Source organism: Leptonychotes weddellii, chromosome 8 (genome assembly GCF_054177405.1).
Source record: "Leptonychotes weddellii isolate Sample4059 chromosome 8, ASM5417740v2, whole genome shotgun sequence".
Taxonomy (NCBI): Eukaryota; Metazoa; Chordata; class Mammalia; order Carnivora; family Phocidae; genus Leptonychotes; species Leptonychotes weddellii.
This window is the reverse complement of record NC_138376.1, coordinates 13,143,299-13,156,078: the sequence shown is the minus strand read 5'-3', so window position 1 is coordinate 13,156,078 and position 12,780 is coordinate 13,143,299. Positions and strand designations below refer to the sequence as shown.

Sequence of the window (12,780 nt, the reverse complement as noted above, 5' to 3'; positions counted from 1 at the left end):
TGATTTAGTTTCTGAGATGAAGGAAAACAAAAATCTTACCAATGACTGGATAAAAATAACATTCCTTTCTATTGTGATCATCCGACATCAAGGAAATGTTTGAAATTTAGGCAACATAGTATGATATGCCTGCTACAGTTATTATATGGTGGAACTTCTGAAAAACACAGCAGCACAAATGTGTTTTATCAATCTTTGCTGTTGGTAAGAATCGTGGGGAAAGCAAATTTGAGTCACTTTCCAGTGCAGTTCACTCTAAAATGGATCACTATTCTAAGGGACTCGTCATGCCTGTTAGATTCAGATTCATCGGCTTGGAGTCCCCCACCCCCACCCCACCCCCACTCTGCTCCCCATCATTCAAACGCTCTGTGCTTTCTTCACAAATGCTGCACACAGACTGTCATTAGGTGCAGAGTAAGCTGCAATTAGCAAGTCTGTCAGCTTCTCTTACAAGGAACTTATTTTTCAGTGGAAATTTTTGTAATGGTTCCTGTCTGATCTTTAACTCTTCCCTGGAGACCAAACTCTCTAGCTCAATTCTTGGCAACTCAACTCTAAGAGTGAATGATACCCCTTTGGACCAATTAATTACTGTAATTTCTTAAAAATTTAGCTACTAGCTGTTTTGGCACCTTCCGCACAGCACCCCTTGCAAATAAATCCTGTGGAACTCTGAAATGTTTGGCCTCCCTGTTTGAACCCTCTGAGACTTGCAAGACTGAGTCTCGGTTCTCACAAGGCCTCTTCAGTGTGGTCAGGGGTAGTAGGCAAAAGCCTCAGTGTTTCAGTGACTCGCATTTCATTTACTAGGTGAGGGTGATAAGGTGTTTGCCAACGTCGCCCAGCTCAATGACCAAGGGGCTGTGTAGACTTTATAGTGTATCCCCTGGAAACTGCTTCTCCCCTCTCCTCTAGGCCCATGGGGTCCCTTGCAAGTTGAGAAGCAGAGCCAGGGTTGGAACATAACTAGGAATCTAAACAGAGGGAGAAAGGTTTTAAACTTAAAAGGCAAAAATAATGAAGATCTCTTTAACTTACAGATAAAATGCACATAATTTAATTTATCAACTAGAGATATTCCTGTGATTCCTCATGAGCACAGAAAATCGAGTTGTCTGTGTGAAAATCGAGTTGTCTATGTCTCTCAAGAGGCCATACAGTGATTTTCTTTTCTATTTGCTTGAGTCACACTGAGCTAACTACTATAACTACTACATGACTACAGATCAACATACAGTGAAAGAAATGATCCCAATAGTTTTGTGACTTCAAACCTGCTTGAAAAAAGGCCCAGGCTGGCAATGCCCTATTGGTGCTCTTCCCCCCTGTTGCCCGGCACATGGCAGGGACTCCAGAAATACTTTTGACTGGTGACTGATAGGCGTGTTGGTCTACATGATGACAAAGGCTATCCTTGTATTTCATCTTCATGAGCTCATGTTTATCACCGAGGTAATGAAATATCATTTTGACCCTCTTTACAGAGGCTGAGATGAATTTAATTGGATTATTTCATTCACCCTAGAAGTCTTTGGGGTTTTTTTTCATGCTCTTCTCTTCCAGAATTCTTTTCTTGTCAAACCCTATTCATTCTTGAGGCCCCTTCTCTTTTATGAAAACTGATTCTCTGTCCTACTCTTCTTCCTCATAGCTAGTATGTACTGAGCTTTTAATGCGTCAGATACGGCTCTAAGTGTTTTGCATATATTAACTCATAGAACATTCAAAACCATGTACTGAGTCATAAAAACCACTGAGTGAGGTATTACTGCTCTTACCTCCCATCTGTAGAGGAGAAACTGAGAAACAGAAAGGTAGAGTGTAACGTGCTCAAAACCGCACAGTAGTAATGGGGTAGAAGTGGGACTAAGACCCAGCCTATTGGCTCCAGAGTTGTCTTCCTAAATATTCCACCGGTTATCAAGCCCTCTTGGATCTGCCCATTTCCTGAACTCTGATGATCCCTTTTGCTTTTGACTTTTTTTTTTTTTACAAGGAGATAGATACTAATCATCATTTTACTAAAAATAGGCTTAATACTCTATGTTCTATTGTATTTGTTGCTTTGGATTTAGTTCATATCTTTTCATATATTTGTGTATAGATCACTTTTATTCTTTTATTTTTAACAGTAGCATGGTATTCCAAAGTGTGGATTCCCAAATTATAAAAAAGGATCCTTCTGATGGACATTCGGACTGTGTTCACATTTTCAATATCCTGCACAACTGCATTTCGAATCACTGCAGAAGAAAGAAACACATGCTAGGTTGAAGTCAAATAGAGAGTGTGGGGTCAGGTAGCTCTTCTCTGCTAAGAAATAAATTATTCAGCAGAGAGAAAATGAGACCAATATTGCTGCTGGAGGCATTAACTCGTGTACGTAAAAACTCTTTTCTCTAGCCAACACTTTGTTTAACTGTGACTAGACCCATTTTGCCGCTAAATCTTCCCAGCAGGAACCCAGGAGGGCCAATGGCAGGCCTGCTTAGGGTAAGGTAATATGTGAAAGCATTCCTGACATTTTCCTATGGCTGAAACAAGCAGCCAGCCACATTTTCTCAGAAAAATGCTCAGGCCAAAAATATTCTTTGCTCAGCTATATTGACTTGAACTCTGTTTTTCAATCAGGCTGTTATTCGAATACTGGAGCAGATCCAAATTTGCTTTCCTGAGGAAATGTCCATCTCTGCCCACAACATGTGCAGGCCAAGAGGGTGGGCTTCTGGCCTCTCACGAGGGACAATGTGCCAGAAGGCTGGCTCCTGTGTCTGCCCTCCCACGACCTGCATGCAAGTCAAAGGGAGCAGCTCACAGATCCCTAGAAGTCCACTGGGGCACAGCCACCTTGCACTTTGGCTCAGACCACCTAGTCTTCCCTGCACAATCTCCTCACACTTTTCTGTTTCCATATGGGCCATCTGACCCTCAGCCCTCCTGAGCAGGCTTCCTGACGTAAAGAGCTCTTCTTCTCCTGGACAGTAATGGCATTGGCCTCTAACATTCACTTGGCGAATCACTCACTCATCATTTGTTTATCCACTCAACAGATATTTATTTTGCACCTACCAAGTGCCAGAGTTGCAGCACTGAACAAAGCTAAGTCCTTCCCTGACAGAGCTGGCATTTTCAGGGGAGGGAACAGAAAATCAAGCAAACGCACAGGTATTTACTACACCGGGTGGTGGTCAGTGCAGGTAATGGAGTGGGTGTTCGAGGTGGGGATGTGGCTATTTCATATAACATGGTAAGGGAGGGCAGCGTGATAAGGTGACCCATGACCTGAGAGCTGAGGGAGGGGAGGAGCCTCACAGGTAAGTCTTGGAAGGTCCTTCCAGCACACAAGTCATGAGTTGGGGCGCACTTGGCCATTTAGGGGAGCATCAGGGAGGCCATTTAGCGGCTTTGCAAATGTGATTTTTGTTTTGCAAATGTATGTTTTCTCCTTAACTCAAATGTAAGCTTCTTGAGAGTGGGGGCAGGGGGCATGGTAGAGATGACAGGTGATGCTTTCTTTAGTAAAATTCTGTTCTCTGAAGTACACTGATCTGTAGTATGTGTTCTTGTGCCCTTTCCAGCCCTTTCCAAAAACTTTGATTGGATTATTACCCCTAGCTGTGACACTTGACTATCCTAAGAAAATACTAATGCTCTCTCAGAGCATAAGTTGCGCACATGACCCTTAAATGCCCATGGCAACATATCACACTTAGCAAGCTGGCACGGATAACCTCATCTTTAAAAAAAAAAAAGATTCTCAGTTCTAAACAGTATGAACTAATGCCTGCCCTTGCGTCAGACAAGACACCAAAACCACAATGAAAATAGAGGCCAGTAAAGTAATAACTTAAAGCAACCAAAGAAACACCATCAAACAGTCCTGTCTTTCCAAATCAATAGTTCTCAAATCAGAACACCCTGATGAAGCGGTTCTTTTATCCATCTTGCCATAAAAATAAAGAAATTATGAAAAAAATCAAGTAACTATGCACAATGTACCTTGATTATTTTATTTTAAATACAATGGTTTGCAATTGTCAATCCTTACTGTCATTTATAACTGAATTAGATGTGCTTTCAAAAGCTGTATAATGGATAGCATGTTGTGTATAATTGTTGAATGTGTTTAAGGTCATTGTATAATTTACATCTGAGGTCTCTTGTCAACCATAAAGTCCATGAAGACACAACCTCATTATGTCCCAATACCACATTATCAAGGAAAATTGCATTTGACTGACTTGTGTTGTATTTGCAGTGCTTCTTGAGGACATAAAACCTACAAGTGTTTTTAATTACTTGGACATCTCTTACATATGAATTCCTTAGAGACAGGGATTTTGTCTACTTAGCCTCACTGTCGAATCCTCAACACCTTGCACAATGCCAGCCCATAGGGTTCCCTTAACAAATGTTGAATAAATAACTAACTTACTTTCTTAAATGAGATACGGTACCTGTGATTGTTAATTTTATGTGTCAACTTGGCTAGACCAAGAGACCCAGATATTTGATCAAAGATTATTTTACATGTTTTTGTGAAGTTATTTGTTAGGTAAGATTAGCATTTAAATTAGTTGACTCTGAGTAAAATAGATAACCCTCTGTAATGTGGGTGAACCTCATCTAATCAGTTGACAGTCTTAAGAGAAAAAGACTGCTCTCCCCCTGAGCAAGAATTCTGCCAGCAGACTGACTTTGCACTCAGCTGCAATAGCACCTCTTCCCGTGGTTTCCACCTGCCAGCCTGCTCTGCAGATTTTGAACTTGCCAGCTTCCATAGACACATAAGTCAATTTCTTAAAATAAATCTTTCTGTATACAAACATATATGCTCACATACTATTTGTTCTGTTTCTTTAAAGAACCCTGACTAGTTCAGTATGCCTTAATCATTTATTCTCTCAGTGAATCAATCAATATATGTTATTTACCAAGAATCATTCTCACCCACCAAGACCCCACAGCCACCAAAGCCAGACCAGTGACACAACCCTGGAGAGCTTTTGACCTCAACTTCTCCACTCTGGTGGAGGGCCAGAGAGCCTTACTTCCTCAATGTTTCATTTTTTCTTGTGATGCAAACAAGAGAACATTGTACTTGCTAAAGCCATGTTGTGATGGTGTTATGGGAGGTACCAACTTACTACAGTCATTTTAGGGGAAAATAGTTCCCATAGTGATACGGAGACATTAATAGTATCACTTCCTCTAAATATTTCCACTCTTTATGAGTGAAGCTGTGGGTGGGGAATTTCTGTCATGGAAACTAGCCAAAAGGTTACAAAAGGTTCACGGACACTGTACCATTTGATGACTGTGTGGTCGCTAACTGGTCCCATATATGCTAAGGGAAAGATGATTCTAAAAATACATCAGCGGGAAGCCTCTAGGGGAGCATGGTATGAAATTTGGTTCTTTTCGGGATCTAGCAAAGTGATTAGCAGTCACAGAGCCCGTTTGCTGACCTGGGGGAGGATGCAATGTAGAGTAAGTATTCAAATAGAGCCTTCCGCCAAGAGTTTATGTGGTAGGAGAAGCGGACATTGAGAAGGAAAGCCTTCCTTATTGTGCCCACAGTAAGCACAGTTCTCATGTGGGAGTTATGTTTTATCTCTGAGAGTCATTTTTATCTCTTTCTTCCTTCCACTTAAGGCCCCTTCCCTCCTTTGATGTCTTTTTCCTTCTGGCCCTCAGTTCTCTACTTCATTTACCTCTTATCTCCAGTTAAAACCTGTTTCTAACATGCAGCAAAGCTTCACACCTCTGCTGGTCATACTTTGTGCATGAGAGAGGGGGAAATTTGGGGAGCACTGTGCCTTCCTGAAATTATACTCTGAGCCTCCATCTTTGGCAATTACCTAGCACTCTCAATGGATAGAAATGATAGATGGTCATATGTTTACACAAAAGAACACTGTACAGCCATCAAAATAACTCATCAATGCCTATTTACAACAACATGGATAATCCTCAGAAATAATGTTGAGCCAAAGAGCCAGACATGGAAGAATATGTATGGTATGATTATATTTGTTTCAAGTTCCCAAACAGGCACAAATAAACTGCATATACAGTACAGATAAATTATATATAAATTAATTTTTATAGAAATACGTTTATGCATGAAGTGCACATACACATATATGTATACATATAGACATATGAGGCCGATCTAAAAAGAAAAGGAAGGGAATGTGATTAACACAAAATTTAAGACAGCAGTTCCCTTTTTTGGGGGGCATGGGTAGAAACGGGTACAATTGGTAAGCTGCTCGAATCAGACTTCAAGTGTCGATAAAGTGAGCAGTGGTTCAACATGTATTTGTTTTAGTTCTATTATTATTTAGAATGTATGTCTACATAACATGTACTTCTTTGTGGTATGAAATGTTTCACAATATTTTACAATTTTTCTAAAGGGAAATTTACCTGGGTTATTAATCCTCATTTATCTTCCTTGGGAAAGGAAGGGAGGGGCTCAGGGAATAACAGCTGGTTATAAAAATTAAAGAGAAAGCTCATTGAGTTATAGACCTCCATTAGCCGACACTTCTTTTTTTTTTTTTTTTAAAGAGAAGTAGACTCTTTATTTTTTTTTAATGTTTTACTTATTTATTCATGAGAGTCAGAGAGAGAGAGAGAGGCAGAGGCAGAGGGAGAAGCAGGCTCCCCGCCTAGCAGGGAGCCCGATGCGGGACTCGATCCCAGGACTCCGGGATCATGACCTGAGCCGAAGGCAGACGCTCAACCATCTGAGCCACCCAGGCGCCCCATTAGCCGACACTTCTAATCCAAAGCGAATGTGAAGAACATGGATGCATCGACACCTCCTTCAGCCATTGCCAAGTGACTTCTAAACCCCTGGGGAGGCTCACTCGAGGCAGAACCGCCATGTATGTAATGGAGCCTTGCGGTGTGTCAGTTTCACATGGTCTACCATCACCAGCTGGATATTTGGGAGCCACAGTGGGTGCCCTGAAGTTGTTTATTTGAATGATTAAAACTCAGCAGGGGGCGCCTGGCTGGCTCAGTCGGGTAAGTGACTGACTCTTCATTTCGGTTCAGGTCCTGATCTCCGGGTCTTGAGATCAAGCAAGCCCCGCCTGTCGGGTTCTGTGCTGGGTGTGGAGCCTACTTAAGATTCTCTCTCTCCCTTTCCCTTTGCACCCACTCTTCTGCTCTCACCCAAGCTCAATCTCTCTCTAAAAAAAAAAAAAAAAAAAGTGCAGCAAAGGATGGTGTGATCACCCCCTGCCTAGGACATCCCCGTGGTTCCTGGGCGAGCGGCACTCCCAGCATGGGTGCTGGGTGGAATGAGATGCCCCTGTGACCTTGAGGAGCTCCTGCTCTAGAGAAGCTCTGCCAGTCTTCTCGCAAAGTCCTACCTTCCAGCGTCTGCACACTGGGTGTGCTGCTGGTACAATTAGTAACATGATTTTTTTTCTTTAAATCGACTCACTTTTTTTTTAACTTAAAGATGTTTATAGCATCAGATAATTTATACCGCTCCTGCAGATAAATTACCAGTGCCATTAAGGTTAATGGAAGGTAATCATGAAAAATAGATGCGGGAGAACAAAACCATCCTGTTAACTTTTAGCTAGCGAGCATTGCCTGCCGATGGCTCTCAGCCCAAGGGCCCACTTTCTTTTTGTTTAAAATGATACTTGGCCAATGGTTAGAGAATGTTAAGATCAGGCCAAAATCAGAGGCTCAGAAGAGTGAAAATGGAAAAGTTTTCTATGACAAAGTCTAGTGACTCAGCATAATTTTAGGCCATATCTGTATACCGTGTACCATGTAAAATTATCATATGGTGCACCGCCGTTTGGAAATTTTGATCAAATGACTTGCAAGGAGACAGATAAGCAGAAGGCAAATGGAGGGGGCTTGTTGTAAGATGCGGTACAGTTTCGTAGAGGACGTGTTAAGTCTAAAGGTGCTCTCCCTGCGGCACCTGGTTGGCAGTCGGTGGAGCATGTGACTCTTGATCTCAGGGTTGAAGTTCGAGCCTCACGTTGGATGTAGAGATACTTAAAAACAGAAGCTTAAGGGAAAAAAAATAAAGGAGCTCTCCCTATGGTAGTACCTGGGTCCTTTCTGTAAGCAGGATCTCAGAAGGGGATGAAGAGGACCCTGAATGGATATGAGAGAGATCAAAATGCAGATATCTAAGATTAAATAGGGAACAGCAGATGACATGACCCGAATGTCCACAGCGCTGTGTAGCAGATTGTCTCACCCTGACTCAGATTCAAGTGCATATAGTTTAACAAATGATCCCAGGACACCCTGGTGGGGAGCAGAGAGTGGGGGATGGGTAGTGAGAAGGCACATGAAAGGCACATTATCAAGCCAGCTACCACTGTGCGCAACTGAGCTTGAGCTCACGAGGAAACTTTGGGGCAAAGGTAAAAGGCTTGTCTTAGAGTTATTCCATTCAGGCCTGAGGGAGCTGGGATATTTATGGCCCATTGGAGAGTTAGTTTCTGGGCATTTTCATTTGCCTTTAAGCAATTGCAGTGGCCCTACCTGGCTTAGAGAAAGCTCTCAGGTCTTTAGATAAAGATTCAGGCTGTTAGAAGTTAGTCCAGTTCTGGCAAACCATGAGAGACTCTTAGCTCTAGGGAGCAAACTGAGGGTTGCTGGAGGGGAGGTGGGCGGGGGGATAGGGTAACACAGTGATGGGCATTAAGAAGGGCATGTGACAGAATGAGCACTGGGTGTTACATGCAATTGATGAATCACTAACGTCTACCTCTGAAACTAATAATACATTACATATTAACTACATTGAATTTAAATAAAGAATTAAAAAAAGGGAGGGAATAAAGGGATGTCCCCAAGAGGTGAGCAGCTTGTAAGAAAGACGAATTAAAGGAGTAATCATCCTCTTAACTATGACAAAAAAAAGAAGACGACAAAGAAGAAGTTAGTTCAGTCCTGATGAGGCCGCAGGGATCTAGGTAGGAAACTGACTGCTTTTACTACACCCTCCCTCTGCTAGAAACTTAAAAAAACCTGTCCTGTTTAATCCTTACCAGAGCATTCCAAGAGAGCTAGTTCCCCTAATTTACATACAAAAAAGAGGCACCGGAGCTGTTTCATTTGCCCAAACTCATACACAGCCTGTGTTCTATACCTCTGGTTACACCTTTCTAGTCTTCTTTTTCAGTATTGAGGTGAAATTCACATAACATCAATTAGACATTTTATTTTATTTTATTTAAAGATTTTATTTATTTATTCATGAGAGACAGTGAGAGAGAGAAGCAGAGGGAGAAGCAGGCTCCCAAGGAGCAGGGAGCCCGATGTGGGACTCGATCCCAGTACCCTGGGATCATGACCTGAGCCGAAGGCAGACGCTTAACCATCTGAGCCACCCAGGCGCCCTAGACATTTTAGAGGACCATTCAGCAACATTCAATATATTCACAGTACTGTGCAGTCACCACTTCTACCTTGATCCAAGACATTTTTGTCACCCCAAAAGGCAATCTCGGACGCATTAAGCCCTCTCTCCTCATTTTCCCCTCCCCCAGCCCCTAGTAGCCACCAATCTGCATTCTGTCTCTACTGATTGACCCATTCTGGATATATATATATTTTATTTATTTGACAGAGAAAGACACAGCCAGAGAGGGAACACAAGCAGGGGGAGTGGGAGAGGGAGAAGCAGGCTTCCCGCTGAGCAGGGAGCCCAATGTGGCTCGATCCCAGGACCCTGAGATCATGACCTGAGCTGAAATCAGGAGCTGGATGTTCAACCTACTGAGCCACCCAGGCGCTTCTTCCTGGGGATTCAGTTCTAAGCCAACCTCCTGCTTTCTCATTCGATACTTTCCCTCAGGTGTATATTACCAGAACCCGAGGCTGCAATTACCAACTCTACGCCAAGGATCCCCAGACCTCTGCTTGGAGCTCTAGATATTGGTCAGTGTTGACTGCCTGGCTGACATCTGCCTTTGGATCCATTCTAGAACTGAACTAACCTGGGCCTGGTCCCCACCAGCTTCACCAGTTTCTGTGATCGACAAGTAGCATCAACATCCATTTGGATGTGCAAACCAGGAAACTGGGGGTCATCTTTGACAATCCCCCCTCCCCCTCTCCTTTTCTGTCCACCACAAAGCGCTGTTGATATTCCTTTCTAGATGACTTTTAAATTTGTGTAATCCCTTCTCCACTGCCACCAGTCTTGGCTGTATTCACACAGATATGCTCGCCTGGCTGACTTCATCCACCTTCTCATTGGTCTCCCTGTCTCTAGGTGTGGCCCCCTCCCATCCATTCTTCACACCTATGGAAAGGGATTTCTGAGAAATGCAAATCGGACCCCAGCATCTCTACATTCTGCGGGGCTTTTAGAATCAGCAGCATCTTTTATACTGAAACTTTGGGCTCATTTTGAGCCACTCCCCACTTCCCTCTTGTTGCACTGACCTTGATTTTGCCAGATAATTCTGTGATCTCCTACCTCAGGAAATGGTCTCCGCTGTTCTCTCTGCCTGGAGCATAGCCCTTGTGAACTCCTACGCCTTTTTCAGTTCTAGTCTCCCCTTCCTTCTAGAAACCTCCCTGCCTCCCAGATGAGATCAGCTTCCCCTACAATATGTTCTGATCCTTATCACATTTGTGTAATTAGTAATTAACGTCTGCTTCTCACCTGGACTGTAAGCTTTTTGGAAATAGGACAACATCAATTTTGCTTCATCCTATGTAAGTTTTGACTTAAACACAGTTGCCACACAGTGAATACTCACTAGATAGGTGTTAAATACATGAATTAGCTAATTAATGAGAAATGAAGTGCCACCTTAAAGCTGATTTCACATCCTTCCCTCTCCCCTTTGCCCCATTCTTAAAACAGGAATGTCCTTGAAAATGGGGAGGAATTTCCTCCCAAACTTGGAAGGAAACAGAAACAAGGAGGAAAACCACTTGGTTGGTTCCCAGAGTTCTGTCACGGGCAACTGCTCTTCACACCCACTTCTGGGTGAGAACCAGCTTCTGGGGGTAGGGGGGTGCTCCTCAAGGAAGGGTTAAGAGACCAGAGCACCCACTCTCAGCTCTCATCACTGGCACAGGGGGAAAAAAACTGCTCACCAATGTCCACACAACTTTGAACAACGCATAACCCTTTTAGAATGGCTTCCCCCTTTCAAGTTGTGTATGTTCTTCATTTTGAAATAATTTCAGCAAGATAAAAACCCTTTGTGGAAGAAAGGCAATCAAATGAATGAACTAGTTACGTGACTTAGTAAATATTGAGAAAAGGAAGGATGAAGCTGTTGGGGTGGCCCAGTGTGACCAAGTAGAACACCGTGCAATTTGTTCCCAACCCCTTAGAGATGATGCTAAGGACAAGGTCTCTGCAGAGCTGGACACAACAAGTCCAATTCTCAATCATGGTTTCTTGTCCCCTCAAGGGTCGTTCCCAGAGGACCTGAAAATGACATTATAAATGACTCAAATCCACATCAAGTGTAAGTGATAGCCTGCATTTAGGAAGTATGGAAATCATTTAAAAAGAGCCAAAGCACAAGGTTATCACAGGTAAGCTCTCTGAGGAGGGCAGCAAGAGGGGAGGAGCTATCCAGCTCCTACACCAGGAAGCACCTAGCCAAGATGATTCAAAAACTAGAATCATGTAGCTTTTAGGTTGCATTAAAGCCAGTGCCTGCAGGTCACCTTGGAAGAAACCTGGAGTCCCCCTTTCCTCCTTTGGGGCATGTTGAGTCCCTCTGGGTTCCAGTTAAGGGGTATCAACAGTGGGGAACACTAACAGATGTCTGACACCAACTCAGGAAGTCAGTCTGAGTGAGTCTCCCCACCCCCTCAGGCCACAGCGAGTGTATGGGAACTCACCCAGGGCAGGACCACTGTTGCTGGCTCATCGGGTCTTCCCTGGAGTTCTTGCCCTCTGTCTGACCAGGCAGGTGGGAGGTGGCAGCTTAGTCCTGCCTCATGATTATGCTTCTCTCTTGCTGCAGCCACCAGACTTGCTTCTAAAGGCAGCTGCAAGCATCTCCTTACTGGGCAACCACACACGTAGAATGTGAGTGGCGTCCGTATGTGTGTGTTTTTCCTTCCGGTTGCTGTAAGTAATGTTGTCTCGGCTCATTTCCTCTCTGTGCCACTTTTTTTTTTTTCTCTGATACACGGGGGGCGATTTGTAGCTTAGGGACAGGTGGGAAATCTAGCTCTACTCCGGACTGCTTGCTATTTTGAGAAGAGAGGTGATCTTTAAATTATGATTGCAATGAAATGTAGGGCAGTGGCATAAACTACTTTCTAGGCTGCATGGAGGCAAACATTAGGCTATTGCAAGGCCAACTAGATTAGGATTTTGTGGTTTTAGGGACTTAAAATATCCTAAAGATTTCCACTATAAACTGACGTGAAACATCTTTTCATTCTGTGCATTGCAAGAGGTACCCTGCTAGACATTGGGTACACAGATGGAGAAGTCCTATTTCCAGTGTGGTATAGAAGCAGAGATCGAGCAAGGGAATTGGGAAGGGAATTTGGAAGTTACTTAGTCCCAAATCCTTTGTCTTCTCACCGTGCTTTTGAGTCGCAGCCAAGTGGTATGGTCTGAGGCTAACCACCTGGTGGTTGCCCTTTAAATGCTTTTGATCTTTCTGTGACTCAGCTTCCTCATCTGTAAAATGGGAGTAGTCATAGGATTGTTGTGGGAATAAATGAGTTGTTCTATGTAAAGCACTCAAGGGATGGCTGCCACAAGTATATGAGCATTTGCTATTATCATTA

General features: G+C 43.3%; 1 protein-coding gene across 2 annotated transcripts in view; it reads right to left on the bottom strand.

Annotated features, from left to right (window-relative positions):
• The window catches only part of NEDD9 (neural precursor cell expressed, developmentally down-regulated 9), a 201,637-nt gene that overhangs the window by 162,109 nt on the left and 26,748 nt on the right, over positions 1–12,780 (bottom strand). Inside the window, exon 1 of one of the 2 annotated variants that reach the window (XM_081827677.1) lies at positions 11,875–12,064. The exons of the other annotated variant lie outside the window; for it this stretch is intronic. The gene's annotated coding sequence lies outside the window, so the exon portion shown is untranslated. Of the gene's footprint in view, positions 1–11,874; positions 12,065–12,780 lie in introns of those variants that run through there. 2 annotated transcript variants of the gene reach the window in all.